Here is a 16,002-nt window from a genome sequence, read left to right on the forward strand (position 1 = left end):
GCTACATCCCTAGTAAGAAGCATGAAGAAAGTGTATTTAGCCAGGCCAGTAGACAGGACAGGCAAAAAAAACACTTGGATGGTGATAAGAAAGGGAGTACAAAATGCAAGTGAGCAAATCCTTTACACAAGACAAGGACAGAAATGAAGGCTACCATACTGTATCTGCACTGCACCCACATATTACACCACAGTGAACCAACTTAATTTGTAGGAATTCCATGGAGATATGGAAAGCACTATTCCAGTCCACAACAGTAGGTATGGCTAGCATTCATACAGTCTCATTCTTAGATACAGGCAGACATATGATGTTTACTACAACTACCAATGTGAACAAACCCACTGAGGTGGTGAAACTTAACTAGAGCAGGTTCTTAAGCTTTTACTGTTGTAATTTGGCACATTAGTTTCATTAACAACGGTCATTATTATTGTTTATATGAACTACTCCATTATGGATAAACCTCTTCTGGTTAATTTAATTTGCTTTATCAATACCCTTTTAAAATGTATTCTAGTTCATATTTTCTTGAAAAAGCAGTGTTAGAAAAAAATTCATTCATTAGATTGTCTAGGAACGCAGGTAACATTTACTGTGTCCTGTAACCATAGTAACCAAGTTGTCTTGACTAGCGAAGTTAGGATTGTGAATGAAGATATCTAGTTGCTAGGATGAGCCAATATTACTACATAAACCACATGTGTCTACTTAATATGTCAACTTGTGTTAGAAGCTAATTAGCATTTCAGATTTCCTCTGAACTGTATTTTTTGTCGTTGTGATATAGTAAAGTGCAGAGACCATTTTGTATCTTAGTGATTGAATCTCACTGTAAATAGGGTTTTCCTATCTCTTATAAGTGTGTTATAACAACCAGTAGACAAGCATGGTCTGCTCAGGTGCTTGATGGTGCGGATTTGAGGCAATTCAGAATACTACAGAGACAATAATATATACTATGTGGGAAACTTGCTCACTGGGCGCAAACCCCATTGTCACCTGCTTTCTATCAGCTTTAGGCATTAACTGTGGTATGTTAATTTTTAATACAGTGAAGCAGCATGCTGCAATAAAGCCATTTGAGCTTTTAATGATGATCTCAGGGGGGTGTATTTAACCCTGATGTAACATTTGTCCAGATCAAGTGACCTACAGTAGCTTCCATCAGCAGACCAGTAAACGCTACATGTTTTCCACATCAACCCTTTATCCTTTTAGATTATAAACTCGTTTGGGCAGGACCTGCTTTACCTCTTGTATTGTTGTTTGCTTTGTATGTAAATCTGTATGTTCAATGTATATACCCATGTATTGTACAGCTCTGCAGAATATGTTGGTGCTTTATAAATGTGACATAATAATCATGTTGATTGGATGCTATTCGTTACAGCAGGGCTCTCTATAATTTTTTTACCTGTGAGCCACGTTCATAGTAACATAGTGACATAGTAAGTAAGGTTGAAAAAACACACGTCCATCAAATTCAACCTTTTAGTTTTTTTTTTTAATCTGCCTAACTGCTAGCCTTTCCAATATGCCTCATATTTCTGACTCCAAAATGGAGGACTAGTCCCTGGATCAACTTGTACTATGAGCTATCTCCCATAACCCTGTATTCCCTCACTTGCTAAAAAGCAATCCAACTACTTCTTAAAGCTATCTAATGTATCAGCCTGTACAACTGATTCAGGGAGAGAATTCCACATCTTCACAGCTCTCACTGTAAAAAACCCTTTCCGAATATTTAGGCGGAACCTCTTTTCTTCTAATCGGAATGGGTGACCTTGTGTCAGCTGGAAAGACCTACTTGTAAATAAAGCATTAGAAAGATTATTATATGATACCCTTATATATTTTTACATAGTTACCATATATCCACTTAAGCGCCTCTTCTCCCAATATGGCCAATCTTTCTTCATAACTAAGATTTTCCATACCTTTTACCAGCTTAGTTGCCCTTCTCTGTACCCTCTCTAATACAATAATGTCCTGTTTGAGTGATGGAGACCAAACCTGTATGGCATATTCTAGATGGGGCCTTACAATTGCTCTATAAAGTGGAAGAATAACCCCCTCATCCAGTGACTCTATGCCCCTTTTAATACTGCTCAAGACTGTATTTGCCCTTAATGCTGCTGACTGGCATTGCTTGCTACAGCTTTATCATCTACAAGGACTCCAAGGTCCTTTTACATGGATTTGCCTAGTGCAGTTCCATTAAGGGTATAAGTGGCTTGGATATTTTTACATCCCAGGTGCATGACTTTTATCAACATTGAATCTCATTTGCCACTTAGCTGCCCAGATTGCCAGTTTGTCAAGATCGTGTTGCTAAGATGCCATATCCTGATTGGAATTAATTGGGCTGGAAAGTTTTGTGTCATCTGCAAACACTGCTAGATTACTTACAACACCCTCCCCTAAGTCATTAATGAACAAGTTAAATAAAAGTGGACCCAATACCGAGCCCTGAGGGACTCCACTAAGAACCTTACTCCACGTAGAGAATTTACTATAAACAACCACCCTCTGTACCCGATCCTGTAGCCAGTTTTCTATCCATGTGCAAACTACTTCATTAAGCCCAACAGACCTTAGTTTAGAAAGCAGTCATTTGTTGGGCCCGGTATCAAACGCTTTGGCAAAATCCAAATAGATCACATCTACTGCCCCCACCCCCCACTGTCCAGCATCTTACTTACCTCATCATAAAAAGCAATCAAAAAAATAACAAACCTTCAAATAATTTGCCCACCGCAGATGTCAAATTTACTGGCCTATAATTGCCATGCTGAGATCGTAATCCCTTTTTAAATATTGGAATAACATGAGCTTTTTTCCAATCCATAGGTACCATACCAGATGAAAGCGTATCTGAAAAAACAAAAATAAGGGCTGGTCTAAAACTGAACTAAGCTCTCTTAGAACCCGTGTATGCCATCAGTCCCTGGAGCCTTGTATACATTAATTTTTATTAAAGCTTTATGAATCTGAGTCAGCCACTGACTAGATTGAGCTGAGGCATTAGTGCAGCTGTAAAGTGAGCCTGGGAACTCAGACTCCTCTATTGTATACACTGAAGAAAAGAACTGATTTAACACATTTGCCTTTTCTGTATCTGTTACAACCATACTGGTACCATTATTTAATGGAGCAACACTCTCAACCTGCATCTTTTTACTATTAAAAAACTTTTTAGGGTTAGTTTTCACCTCCACCACAATTAACTCTTCATTTCCTTTCTTTGCCTCCGGATTGCTGATTTACAACATTTATTACAGTGTTGATATTCATTTAATGCAGCTTATGTCCCAACAGATTTGTAGTTTTTAAATGCCTTTCTCTTCTTTCCTATTAACTTCTTTGCTTCTGTATTAAGCCACATAGGATGATTCTTAGAGCTTCTACATTTAATCCTTAAGAAATTAACAGTAATGATTTAATATAATTTTAAATGACAACCATTTCTGTTCTGTGTTTTTAGCTGAAAACGTAATGCCCCAATCAATACTCTGTAGGGCAGCCCTCAAGGCACTAAAATTAACTTTTCCAAAATTCATGGTTTTTGTTGCCCCAGTATATATTTGTTTTTTGCACCAGACATTAAATGATATTACATTATGGTCACTATTACCCAGGGATTTATTGACTTGCACATTTGCTATAAGTTCTGGGTCAATGATCCAGAAAAGCATTTGTTCTGATAAGCTCCTCAACAACATATGCCATAAAATTGTCATACAACAAGTTTATTAACTTGTTCCCATTAACTGATTTGGCAGTACTGTTGCTCCAGTCAATATCTGGGTAATTAAAATCCCCCATTATCAAACTAGCAGCCTTTTCTATTTGCCTCCTCCTCCTCACTTACATTAGGGGGTCTATAGCATATGCCTACAATTAATTTGCTGGACTCTTTACAATTAGTGAAGAACTCCACCCATAAGACTTCTGCCCCCTCATTTTCTAACATAACCTCCTCATTTATATACGCTTTTAAATCCTGCCTAACAAGCAGACATACCCCTCCTCCTTTTCTATTGCCTCTGTCCCTCCAAAATAAAGTATAGCCACTGATTAACTGCCCAGTCATGCGACTCATTCAGCCATGTTTCGGCCACACCAATCACATCATATTTTCCCTCCAGCACCAGCACCTCCAGCTCTCCCATTTTTCCAGTCAGACTCCTTGCATTTGCAAACATACATTTAATACTGGTACCATATTGAACATATGACATGTGGTCCTCCTTATCCTTAATTCTTGTGTACTTGAGTCAGCTGAATTCCTTGATTAGAAAGCAGTATCAGGTGCACGTACCATTAGCGGTCCAACATCCACCATAAGTTCAGTGAAGAAATTTTTCGTACAGCACCCATCAATTTAAAATGCCTTTATTGGTACATTTATATGGCAAACAGCCTGGTCTGCGACGTTTCAGGCCTACCGGCCTTTTTTCAAGCTCTAAAATCACCTTCTAAAACCACCCCTTTTATACAAAGGGAATTTTCGCCATCTACTGGTTGTACAGCAGTATTCGCAACAAAATGCATACATATTGTTATAATGGTTACAAAATTGTATCATAAACACGCCACCTATTGGTTACATTTAAGTATCAGAAAAGTATATTACATACATACTGTTACTAAGTACTTCAAATCATTATGTTTCGTAGTGAACTCTTTGTCGGTCAGAGACCAATCAATATATGCAAGTTGTCTGAAAAACAAGAACAATTAAAATAGCGAATTAAAAAATGTTTAAAAACAGAATCAGCGAAAGATAGCCTGTAGATCGTATTCCCTGTTCAGTCCCTGTGGGGACAGTGTCCCAAGTCTCCTAATCCATTGAGCTTCCTTTCTCAATAGAAGTTTTTTACGATCACCCCCTCGTCTAAGCATGGGTATATGATCCAATACCTGGAATTTTAATTGATGAATACCATGTCCCGCCTCTATGAAGTGTGCGGCAACTGCTTGGTCAACCTTTTTTGTTCTAATTGCTGATTTATGTTCCCTAATTCTTTCACGAATAGGGCGTGAGGTTTGACCAACATATAGAAAGCCACAAGGGCATTTAATGCTGTATATTACAAAGCTTGTGGCGCATGTGTAATAACCACGTATCTTAAATGGTATGCCCTGTCGGGGATGATGCACTACTTCACCCTTTTGGCAATTAGAACAACAGTTACATCCAAGACACGGGAAAGTGCCACATTTAATTGGTCTTAATGTGCCTTGTTTCATTTTTTGGCTGCCTATGTCAGATTTTACTAGTGTTGAGGCTAAAGTTTTACTTTTCTTATATGACATAATGGGAAATTTTTGAAAGCTACTCACATTGGGAAGACCTTCCCTTAATATTTTCCAGTGTTTTTTTACAATATTTGAAACATTATGGGATAAGGTATTGAACTTGGAGACAAAGGGAATACGATCTTGCTCTTGAGTTATCTGGCACGTTCTACTATTTATTCCCTCCATTTCTTCAACCTGTCTACGTTGAGACATAAGCATATCATTGGGGTAACCTCGTACTTTGAATTTATCCTGCATCTCAGTTAATCTTATGCCCAACAGGGGCTCGTCCCTTACAATTCGCTTAACCCTAGTGAACTGGGATTTAGGGAGGGACTTTTTTACCTGCTTGGGGTGAAAGGAATCAAAGTGAAGTAGGGTATTCCTGTCGGTTGGTTTGACGTACAGATCAACCGACAGGGACCCACCACACCTCGACACCCTTGTGTCCAAAAACGGGATACAATCTGAGCTGAACGCTAAATTGAATTTGATGCACGTTAATGCAGAATTGATTTCTCCAACAAACCTCTCTAGGGTCGACTGTGGCCCCGTCCAAATGGCGAAAACATCATCGATGAACCGAAACCATTTATAGCAATATTTCGTAAATAACATGTTGGTGTAGATATATTGTTCCTCAAATCTGTTCATGAAGATGTTCGCGTAGGACAGGACCACATTCGATCCCATCGCCGTACCTCGTATTTGTACGTAGTATTGGTCTTGGAACAAAAAGAAATTGTTATACAGAACCATTTCAAGACATTGTATGACAAACTTTTTTTGGGCATTGTCCATTGCCGGATCCATGTCAAGCTCGAGGCGGATCGCCTCCACACCCCCATCATGTGGGATGGAGGTGTAGAGGCTCTCCACATCAAGCGTGACTAGTAATATGTTATCCCCTAGTTCTGTACATGTATGAATCTTATCCAAGAAATCTCCTGTATCTTTGAGATATGACTTGTGTGCTTTAACGTATGGATTAATAATGCGGTCAACAAATACAGAGAGAGGAGAAAGAAGGGATCCTACACAAGATACAATGGGGCGCCCAGGGGGATTATTCAGATTTTTGTGTATCTTCGGAAGAATGTAGAAAACGGGCGTGATTGGATGTTCGACCTCTAAAAAGACTGCTAATGTCCCATCAATAACTTTGAGCTCCATGGCATTTTTCACTAATTGGTTAATTTGCTTGCGGATACGTGGGAGGGGACTGTGATCCAAGATTTGATATGTTGTCGAATCGGACAACTGCCTCTGAATTTCGTCCACATAGGACTTTTTATCCATGATCACAAGTGCCCCTCCCTTATCTGCAGATTTAATGATAAGACTCTTATTATTAGTTAATTCCTGTAAAGCATCCATTTGCGGTTTACTCAAATTATAGGATGTCAATTTACATTCTCCCTTTCTGTATTTGTTTTCAAGTGTCACCATATCCTTCATAACATTTTTAATAAATGCCCCAATGAACACATTATCGGAATCAGGTACATAATTACTAGGCAATTTTAATCCCAATGGACCCCCATTGAAAGTCCCAATAGGGTCTGGTATATCTAGGGGAGTGCTATCCTGAAATTGTGCCAACACCAACATGTTATTTACGAAATATTGCTATAAATGGTTTCGGTTCATCGATGATGTTTTCGCCATTTGGACGGGGCCACAGTCGACCCTAGAGAGGTTTGCTGGAGAAATCAATTCTGCATTAACGTGCATCAAATTCACTTTAGCGTTCAGCTCAGATTGTATCCCGTTTTTGGACACAAGGGTGTCGAGGTGTGGTGGGTCCCTGTCGGTTGATCTGTACGTCAAACCAACCGACAGGAATACCCTACTTCACTTTGATTCCTTTCACCCCAAGCAGGTAAAAAAGTCCCTCCCTAAATCCCAGTTCACTAGGGTTAAGCGAATTGTAAGGGACGAGCCCCTGTTGGGCATAAGATTAACTGAGATGCAGGATAAATTCAAAGTACGAGGTTACCCCAATGATATGCTTATGTCTCAACGTAGACAGGTTGAAGAAATGGAGGGAATAAATAGTAGAACGTGCCAGATAACTCAAGAGCAAGATCGTATTCCCTTTGTCTCCAAGTTCAATACCTTATCCCATAATGTTTCAAATATTGTAAAAAAACACTGGAAAATATTAAGGGAAGGTCTTCCCAATGTGAGTAGCTTTCAAAAATTTCCCATTATGTCATATAAGAAAAGTAAAACTTTAGCCTCAACACTAGTAAAATCTGACATAGGCAGCCAAAAAATGAAACAAGGCACATTAAGACCAATTAAATGTGGCACTTTCCCGTGTCTTGGATGTAACTGTTGTTCTAATTGCCAAAAGGGTGAAGTAGTGCATCATCCCCGACAGGGCATACCATTTAAGATACGTGGTTATTACACATGCGCCACAAGCTTTGTAATATACAGCATTAAATGCCCTTGTGGCTTTCTATATGTTGGTCAAACCTCACGCCCTATTCGTGAAAGAATTAGGGAACATAAATCAACAATTAGAACAAAAAAGGTTGACCAAGCAGTTGCCGCACACTTCATAGAGGCGGGACATGGTATTCATCAATTAAAATTCCAGGTATTGGATCATATACCCATGCTTAGACGAGGGGGTGATCGTAAAAAACTTCTATTGAGAAAGGAAGCTCAATGGATTAGGAGACTTGGGACACTGTCCCCACAGGGACTGAACAGGGAATACGATCTACAGGCTATCTTTCGCTGATTCTGTTTTTAAACATTTTTTAATTCGCTATTTTAATTGTTCTTGTTTTTCAGACAACTTGCATATATTGATTGGTCTCTGACCGACAAAGAGTTCACTACGAAACATAATGATTTGAAGTACTTAGTAACAGTATGTATGTAATATACTTTTCTGATACTTAAATGTAACCAATAGGTGGCGTGTTTATGATACAATTTTGTAACCATTATAACAATATGTATGCATTTTGTTGCGAATACTGCTGTACAACCAGTAGATGGCGAAAATTCCCTTTGTATAAAAGGGGTGGTTTTAGAAGGTGATTTTAGAGCTTGAAAAAAGGCCGGTAGGCCTGAAACGTCGCAGACCAGGCTGTTTGCCATATAAATGTACCAATAAAGGCATTTTAAATTGATGGGTGCTGTACGAAAAATTTCTTCACTGTCCTCCCTATCCTTAACAGTACTCCCAACCAAATCTCCTCCCCCATTTTCCCTTTCTTTTCCCACTATCTCATCTAACCTGTTTTCCAATGAATCTTTTACTGAACCCTCCCCCCCCACGCCTAGTTTAAAATCTCCTCTAATTGTCTAGCCATCTCTCCCAAAACAGCTGTACCATCTAGGGATGGGCGAATTTTATCGCCTTGTTTAGCCAAAAAAATTACGCCCATAGACTTGTATGGCATTGTGCATCAAAATAAAAAGACGCGCATCAAAAAAATTTCGACGCATGACAAAATTTTTTTGACGCCCATAGACTTTAATGGCCATCAGCGACATTTCGCCGGCGGCGAATTTTTGGCGAAACGAAACGGGTCAAATTCGCCCATCCCTAGACTACCATCATCATTGAGGTGCAGCCCATCCCCAGCAAAGAGCCTATATCCGCCTGAGAAATCAGCCCAGTTCTCCAAAAGCCCAAAACCCTCCTACCTACACCAATCTCTCAGCCACGTATTAATCTTCCTGAGCTCCCGCAGTCTTCTTAACATTGCTAGGGCACAGGTAATATCTCTGAGAAAATTATCTTAGATGTCCTCGCCCTGAACTTTACACCTAGTTTTTTTAAATTGTTCTTGAGGACTTCACCACCTCCTCTAACTTTGTCATTGGTACCTATGTGTACCAAGACCGCTGGGTCTTCCCCAGCCCCTCCCAATAATCTGTCCATGTGTTCCACCACATGCCAAACCCTAGCAACAGGCCAGCAGCAGACTGTTCAGCATGTAGGGTCCTTATCGCAGATTACCCTATCCACATTTCTAATAATTGAATCCCCTATAACTAAAACCTGCCTTTCCTTCATTGCACTCCCCCCCACCACCGTATTCAAACCACTGCCTCCCAGAGTGCTCTGAGAGTCCATCTGCTCCATACATGCCAGTTCCTCCCCAGCATCTTCAGCCAAAATGGCAAATTTGCTGTTTTGGACAAGCTGTGGACGAGCCCCCCTACCCTTCTGTCCCCTACTTCCCCCCCTGACTATCACAAACCTTCCTCCCTTATTAGCCTCCACTGCCCGTTCTCCTCCCTCCACTAGCCCCTGCCAGTGGTTGCTTTGTGAGCCTCCTTTCCTCCCCCTTGTTTGCCACTGCTCTCAGTGCTGCAAGTTCACCCCTTAGAGTCTGCAGTTCAGATTCAGTTCAAATGTAAAAAAAAAAATTAGGCTCTGTTTGTATACCTGGTTTTTATGCAACCAAAACATGCCTCTAAGCCTGGATTTCAAAAATAAGCACCTGCTTTGAGACCACTGAGAGCAACAGCCAAGGTGTTGGTGAGTAACATATTATTCACGAGCCACTGCTTGGTGATCACTGGGTTACAATAATTTGAGCAATGTTCTTAGCAAACCAAGCCAAACAACTGATTAACTAATATGAGTAAATGCACAAACACCATAATCTGGAGCTTTCTGGATAATGGATCCCATACCTGTACTGTATATAAAGCTTTTCACATTAACAATTCACTGCCCTTATGCTTGTATCCCTACTGTTGAGATCCACCAGGGTACTAAACCTACTGACACCTCCATGTTGTGGCCTTGTCTGCTCAGCACACAAACCTTCACTATCTTGGATTACTAAAGCACATAATACAGAATCACTGGCTACAACCTCTCTCCCCAAGGAGATCCACCACAATCTTCTATACCTAAAAGCAGTGAGCTAACACTGTCTATGGTAACAGGATTGTATCTTACACCTGGTAGAACTACCCAAAAGGAACTTTAGCCTAAAATCAGGGATCCCCAGCCTTTCTGTGATCCATGAAAGTTGGGGCACGAAGTTGAGCCATGAAGTCGGGTCATGTAAAGATCCATCCGAGGTGCACACAAAAATCAAGCTTCCCCTTTTGGATATGTACTTACAGTCAATGTTCAGCATGCATGTCATGTATGTTTTGTGTTTCCCGGTTCATTAATTACTCAATACTTGACACAGAACGCCAATTGCCTACTCACAAATAGTTCAGCATCATGGTAAAGGTACGGACTCCTCAGAAGGATCTGCTGTTTGGAGATATGGTGGTGTTCTATGAGTAGCAATTGGTGCCACACTGTCTTTTCCTACGCTTTTCACAGACTCTCCGGTCTTCTTCCTCAGAAAGGTTCTGGCAGTACAAGTCTCCACCTATAGTTCTCTACTTAGTCATTATACGAAAACTCTCATGATCCTCTGTGGAACCCATTCAGTTTTATGTAAAGTACACTCCTCTTTGTCTAGGGGCTTTGTAACAGATAGTTCTAACACAGGCAAAATGAGTTTGTGTAAATATTAAGGTTACAATCAAATCTCTAAAAACATCAAGGACAAACATTTCTGCTTTTAACCTATATTGTTTTGAAACATTTTGTTTCCTTGGGTCTGCACAATGTGATACTTTAAAATGTCTCAGGACACTATGATTTGTTTGTTTTTTAATAATATTGTTTACATGCTCTAGAATGTGTGTGCCCACTGTTCTCCTTGTTCTACCAATATACAATAATTTGCATTTGCATATTAGTGCATATACCACAAATACTGTTCTACAATTATACAACGTTTTGGGTTCAGGTAAGCCCAATTTACCTGAAGTCACGTGAAGCTACTAACTGACAGGCTTTGCATTTCTTTTTGAAGCATTTGAATTGCTGTTAGGATGGTCATCTTTATCAAAACCTCTGAATGTGTTTGAAGGCGCTAACATGCTCTTTAATTATGTATTTTATTGAAAATATATAGTCAGTTTTGTTTCCACGTGTTTTATTTGCCAGTGATTTTTAATGATGTTGCCTATTTTGCCCGATAAAACACTGTATTTCGTGAAAAATGGAATTCTGATGCCAATCTCTGCATTTGCAGATCAAGTTTTGGTCCTCAGTAGGGAGTTCCTATTAAATTTGTCAGATTTTTCTTTTGCTTTTGACACAATAAGAGGATTGTATTCATAGTCACATAGTTACATAGTTAAATTGGTTTGAAAAAAAAGACAAAGTCCATCCAGTTCAACCCCTCCAAATGAAAACCCAGCATCACCACACCACCTCCATACCTTCACATAAATCATGTATACCCATATCTATACTAAGTATAGACTTTCGTATCACAATAACCTTGGATATTATGTCTGCCCAAGAAATCATCCAAGCCACTCTTAAAGTGATACTGACACTAAAAAACGACTTTTGTACATTAAAAGTAGTGATGGGCGAATTTGCGCCGTTTCGCTTCACCGAAAAATGCGCGAATTTCGCGCGAAATTCGCAAAACAGCGAAAAATTTGCGAAATCGCGCCGTTTTTGACTCCGGCGCCTGTTTTTGGCGCCGGCGTCCGTTTTTTCGGCAATTTTTTTTTGACGCCGGTGAATTTTTGACGCGAATTTTCGTGGGCGTTTCGCGAATTTATTCGCTGGCGGCGAATCGCGCAAATTTCCCGCCAATTCGCGCCTGGCGAATAAATTCGCCCATCACTAATTAAAAGTTACCCATAGGTCATGCTGAATGTTTTTTGCTGAGAGGTTTGTTTTTGTAAGTAATTATTAGTTGAAGTCCCTAAACCTGAAGTGCCAACCTGACTGTCCCATCTCAGCCTGTCAGTTAAAGTTTCTAATGATAACAGACTCCTGCTGCACAATATGGCAGCCCCTTATAGACAAACACAGGGAGTCAGATAGGTAATGAAAAAGCATTGGGTAAATACTTCATGGCAAAATTAAAAGCATGCAAAGTCAATTTTATGGTAGATGTAGATGTAGAAGGTTTCATTCCTGGTGTCAGTATCTCTTTAAAATCAGCCATCAGACAATCACCCGGCAGTGCATTCCACAACTTCACTGTCCTCACTGAAGAACCAACTACATTCCTTTAAATCAAAGTTCTTTTCTTCAATTCTGAAGGGATGGCCTCTGGTGCAGAGAGTTCTCTGGTCCAGAGAAAACAACCCCAATCTTGACAGTCTACCCTCATAATTTAAGTCTTTCATCCCTCTAACCAGTTTAGTTGCACATCTCTACACTCTCTCCAGCTCATTTATATCACTTTTAAGGACTAATGAAGGAAAATGAAGTGCCGCGAGTGCCATGCCGCATGCGTTTTTTCATTCAAGCAGGTGGAAGACAGGGGGAAGCAGTTCGGGGAGATTAGTCGTCCCAAAGAAGAGGCGGTTAGTCGCCGGGAAACTAAATCTCCCCGAATCTCACAGTGTGACCTTACCCTTAGAATTAATACAATAGTTGCTAATATTCCACAGATCCTACTGAGAAATGTATCAATTAGTTGTATTAACCAATTCAGATGATCCTGGATCACTGAGCTGCCAGACTGAGACACCAGAGACACAAACATTCAACTTTATACTTTAATTTTGGAAAAATTATAAAAAAAAAAAAAAAATGAAAAGCAATTGAAAAAAGTCTTGATTTCTGGTGAACAATCTGAAAACAACTAAACTGAACTAAAAAGTGTTTGGAAGGTGAACAGCCCCTTTAAGACGCACACTTGGAGCTCAAAAATTAAACAGATTATGCAAAAAGGGTTACATACTGTATTGTGATTGTATGAAATGAGTAGGGGTCAAAAGAATGATTTGCATTCCCTCCATTGCCGATTCTGACTTTAATTCTGGAATTTAATTTGAAACCCTCCTATCAGATGAAGGGGGGGGAAGAGTATTGGTAAAAGGTCACCAGAGAAGGAATGTGTGTTGCAATGTACTGGATGTACAGCTTTTGAAAGCACAGGCAGTTCATGGACATGCATGTGTATCAAACAATTTGTCAATTGCTGCTAATAATGCATTCTATTGTGATCAAAATAGTTTCATTTAGTTCACAGATTCTCAATGGCATCACATTTTCTGTTGTTTTAACTATGTAACTGCCTTTCCATACTTTTAGCTGTTATGTGGGGCATTTTACAAGTGTTTCTAGGGCCCAATTAGTTTTAGTATAATGCAATAAAACTCCATACATATTATCATATATGACATCTAGCTTAGTTTAACTCTTTGCCAGCCAAATATGTTCCTAGTTTCTAATGTGTTGGCAGTAAAGGCTCTAACAGCCAAGAATGGATTAGTAACATTCTTATGCTCTGCATTGGGGGCTGTTGCATGTCAGGAGCAGTGATGGGCAAACAAATTCGGGAGGTGCAAAATCAAAAAATTGTGGACGCATCTTGGAAAAGTCGCTCGCCTGAAAACCAATGCACGTCCAAGTTATTTGGACGCCCATTGACTTTAACGCCGGCATCAAAATTGACGCGAGCATCCGAATTTATGCTGGCATCAAAATTTGGGACAAAAAACTGGACAAATTCGCCCATCAATAGTCAGGAGTGATGGCAGCACCTTCTGCAATGAGACAAGGTGGATGCTATACTGTCACAGTCACAACAGACTTGTGACAATTAACCAGAGTGCTGCTGGAATATATTTTGGAGACTACCCCTAAACTTGGCACCCTCCATCAGTGTCAGCAGCCCTCCATCTGGAAAGATAAACTATTAGATGCTCATTTACACACAAACACACATTTCACCAGTTAGATTTTTATCTTTTGCCTTTTATTTGGTACATTTTTAACACATTTGTACACCCACAGTCCCAGAACTTTTAGAAGAGTACTCAGCTGTCAGACTCCTCAATTCACTGCCTGCTGCCCCACTACATTCCAGACACACCTGAACTGTGAACTAAACTTTTGTTTTACACTTCTGTACTTTACACACCTGGACTACCTCAGAGACACTCTGATATCCGTATTATCGTATACTGCTGAGATGACAATAAAGTTTACTTTGACTTTTGACTTTGACATGCATTTTCTGGAATTAATTTTACATTTGTCTATTTTTCATCTAAAGCTGTCTTTTACAGCATAACTATCAGATTTATCCAACAACATGGTTAGTGATCAAAATACACAATGATGTTAATTCATGTGCATTTATTATTTGATTCTTGTGCTTTTATTGGGTTATTTTATTTTATATTTTGCATTATTTTTTGTTTTTTTAAGAATTGCATGGCAGGGCTTGACCTTGGAGCACAACTTTGTATGTAAGTAGAATGCAGGGCTCACCTAAGGAGCACGCTGGTTGAGGGTCTCAACAAGGGAGCACACCATCTGCTGAACAGTCCTTCTAAATGTTGTATAATGTAATTTATTATATTGTGTGAGGAGGATAAAAAGTCTGTCTGCCTCTGAGCAGGACAAACAAAAAACTGAGGAAGTGGAGATGGGGAAGAGGAGGAGCTACTACTCAAGACATCCTGCACTGACAGGTAGGGCCGCCCGCATAAATATACATTGGGCATGAAATTGTTCAGTAGACCCTGACATCATAATTAGGGATGTAGCGAACGTCGGAAAAAAAGTTCGCGAACATATTCGCGAACTTGCGCAAAAATGCGAGCGGTTCGCGAACGGTTCGCGAACCCCATAGACTTCAATGGGAAGGCGAACTTTAACATCTAGAAAAGACATTTCTGGCCAGAAAAATGATTTTAAAGTTGTTTAAAGGGTGCAACGACCTGGACAGTGGCATGCCAGAGGGGGATCAAGGGCAAAAATGTATCTGAAAAATCTGCCTGTGTGTGCTTGGAAGAGATAGTGTAGGGGGAGAGCTGTTAGTGATTTCAGGGACAGATGATAGTAAGTTTGCTGGCTAGTAATCTGCTTGATACTGCTCTGTATTGGAGGGACAGAAGTCTGCAGGGATTTGAGGGACATTTTAGCTTAGGTAGCTTTGCTGGCTAGTAATCTACTGTTCTCTTTAAACAACTGCCATACGTTGACCTTGTAGGCATTGTTTGCCCAGTTTTTTTGGACGCAGCCACTGAAGCACAGTTGCCAGAAAAAATATGCCATATAAATGCTGAAAATAGTCATTTTTCGCCATACGTTGACCTTGTAGACATTGTTTGCCCAGTTTTTTTGGACGCAGCCACTGAAGCACAGTTGCCAGAAAAAATATGCCATATAAATGCTGAAAATAGTAATTTTTCGCCATACGTTGACCTTGTAGACATTGTTTGCCCAGTTTTTTTGGTTGCAGCCACTGAAGCACAGTTGCCAGAAAAAATATGCCACATAAATGCTGAAAATAGTCATTTTTGCCATATACGTTGAGTCAACGTATGGCAAAAAATGACTATTTTCAGCATTTATATGGCATATTTTTTCTGGCCTCTGTGCTTCAGTGGCTGTGGCCAAAAAAACTGGGCAAACAATGCCTACAAGGTCAACGTATACACTACTACAGCGGTGGATACGGATTACGTAAAATATATGAATGCTGCTTGAAAAAAGTAACTCAAGTGGTTTTTCTAGAGACGATAATATTATCAATATTTAGACAAAATGTGAACAAGGTCACACAGCTCGATGGCGGGTTGAAGAAAACAGTGTGCAAATAATGCCTACAAGGTCAACGTATACACTACTACAGCGGTGGATACGGATTACGTAAA

The sequence above is a fragment of the Xenopus laevis genome, chromosome 9_10S (genome assembly GCF_017654675.1).
Source record: "Xenopus laevis strain J_2021 chromosome 9_10S, Xenopus_laevis_v10.1, whole genome shotgun sequence".
NCBI lineage: Eukaryota > Metazoa > Chordata > Amphibia > Anura > Pipidae > Xenopus > Xenopus laevis.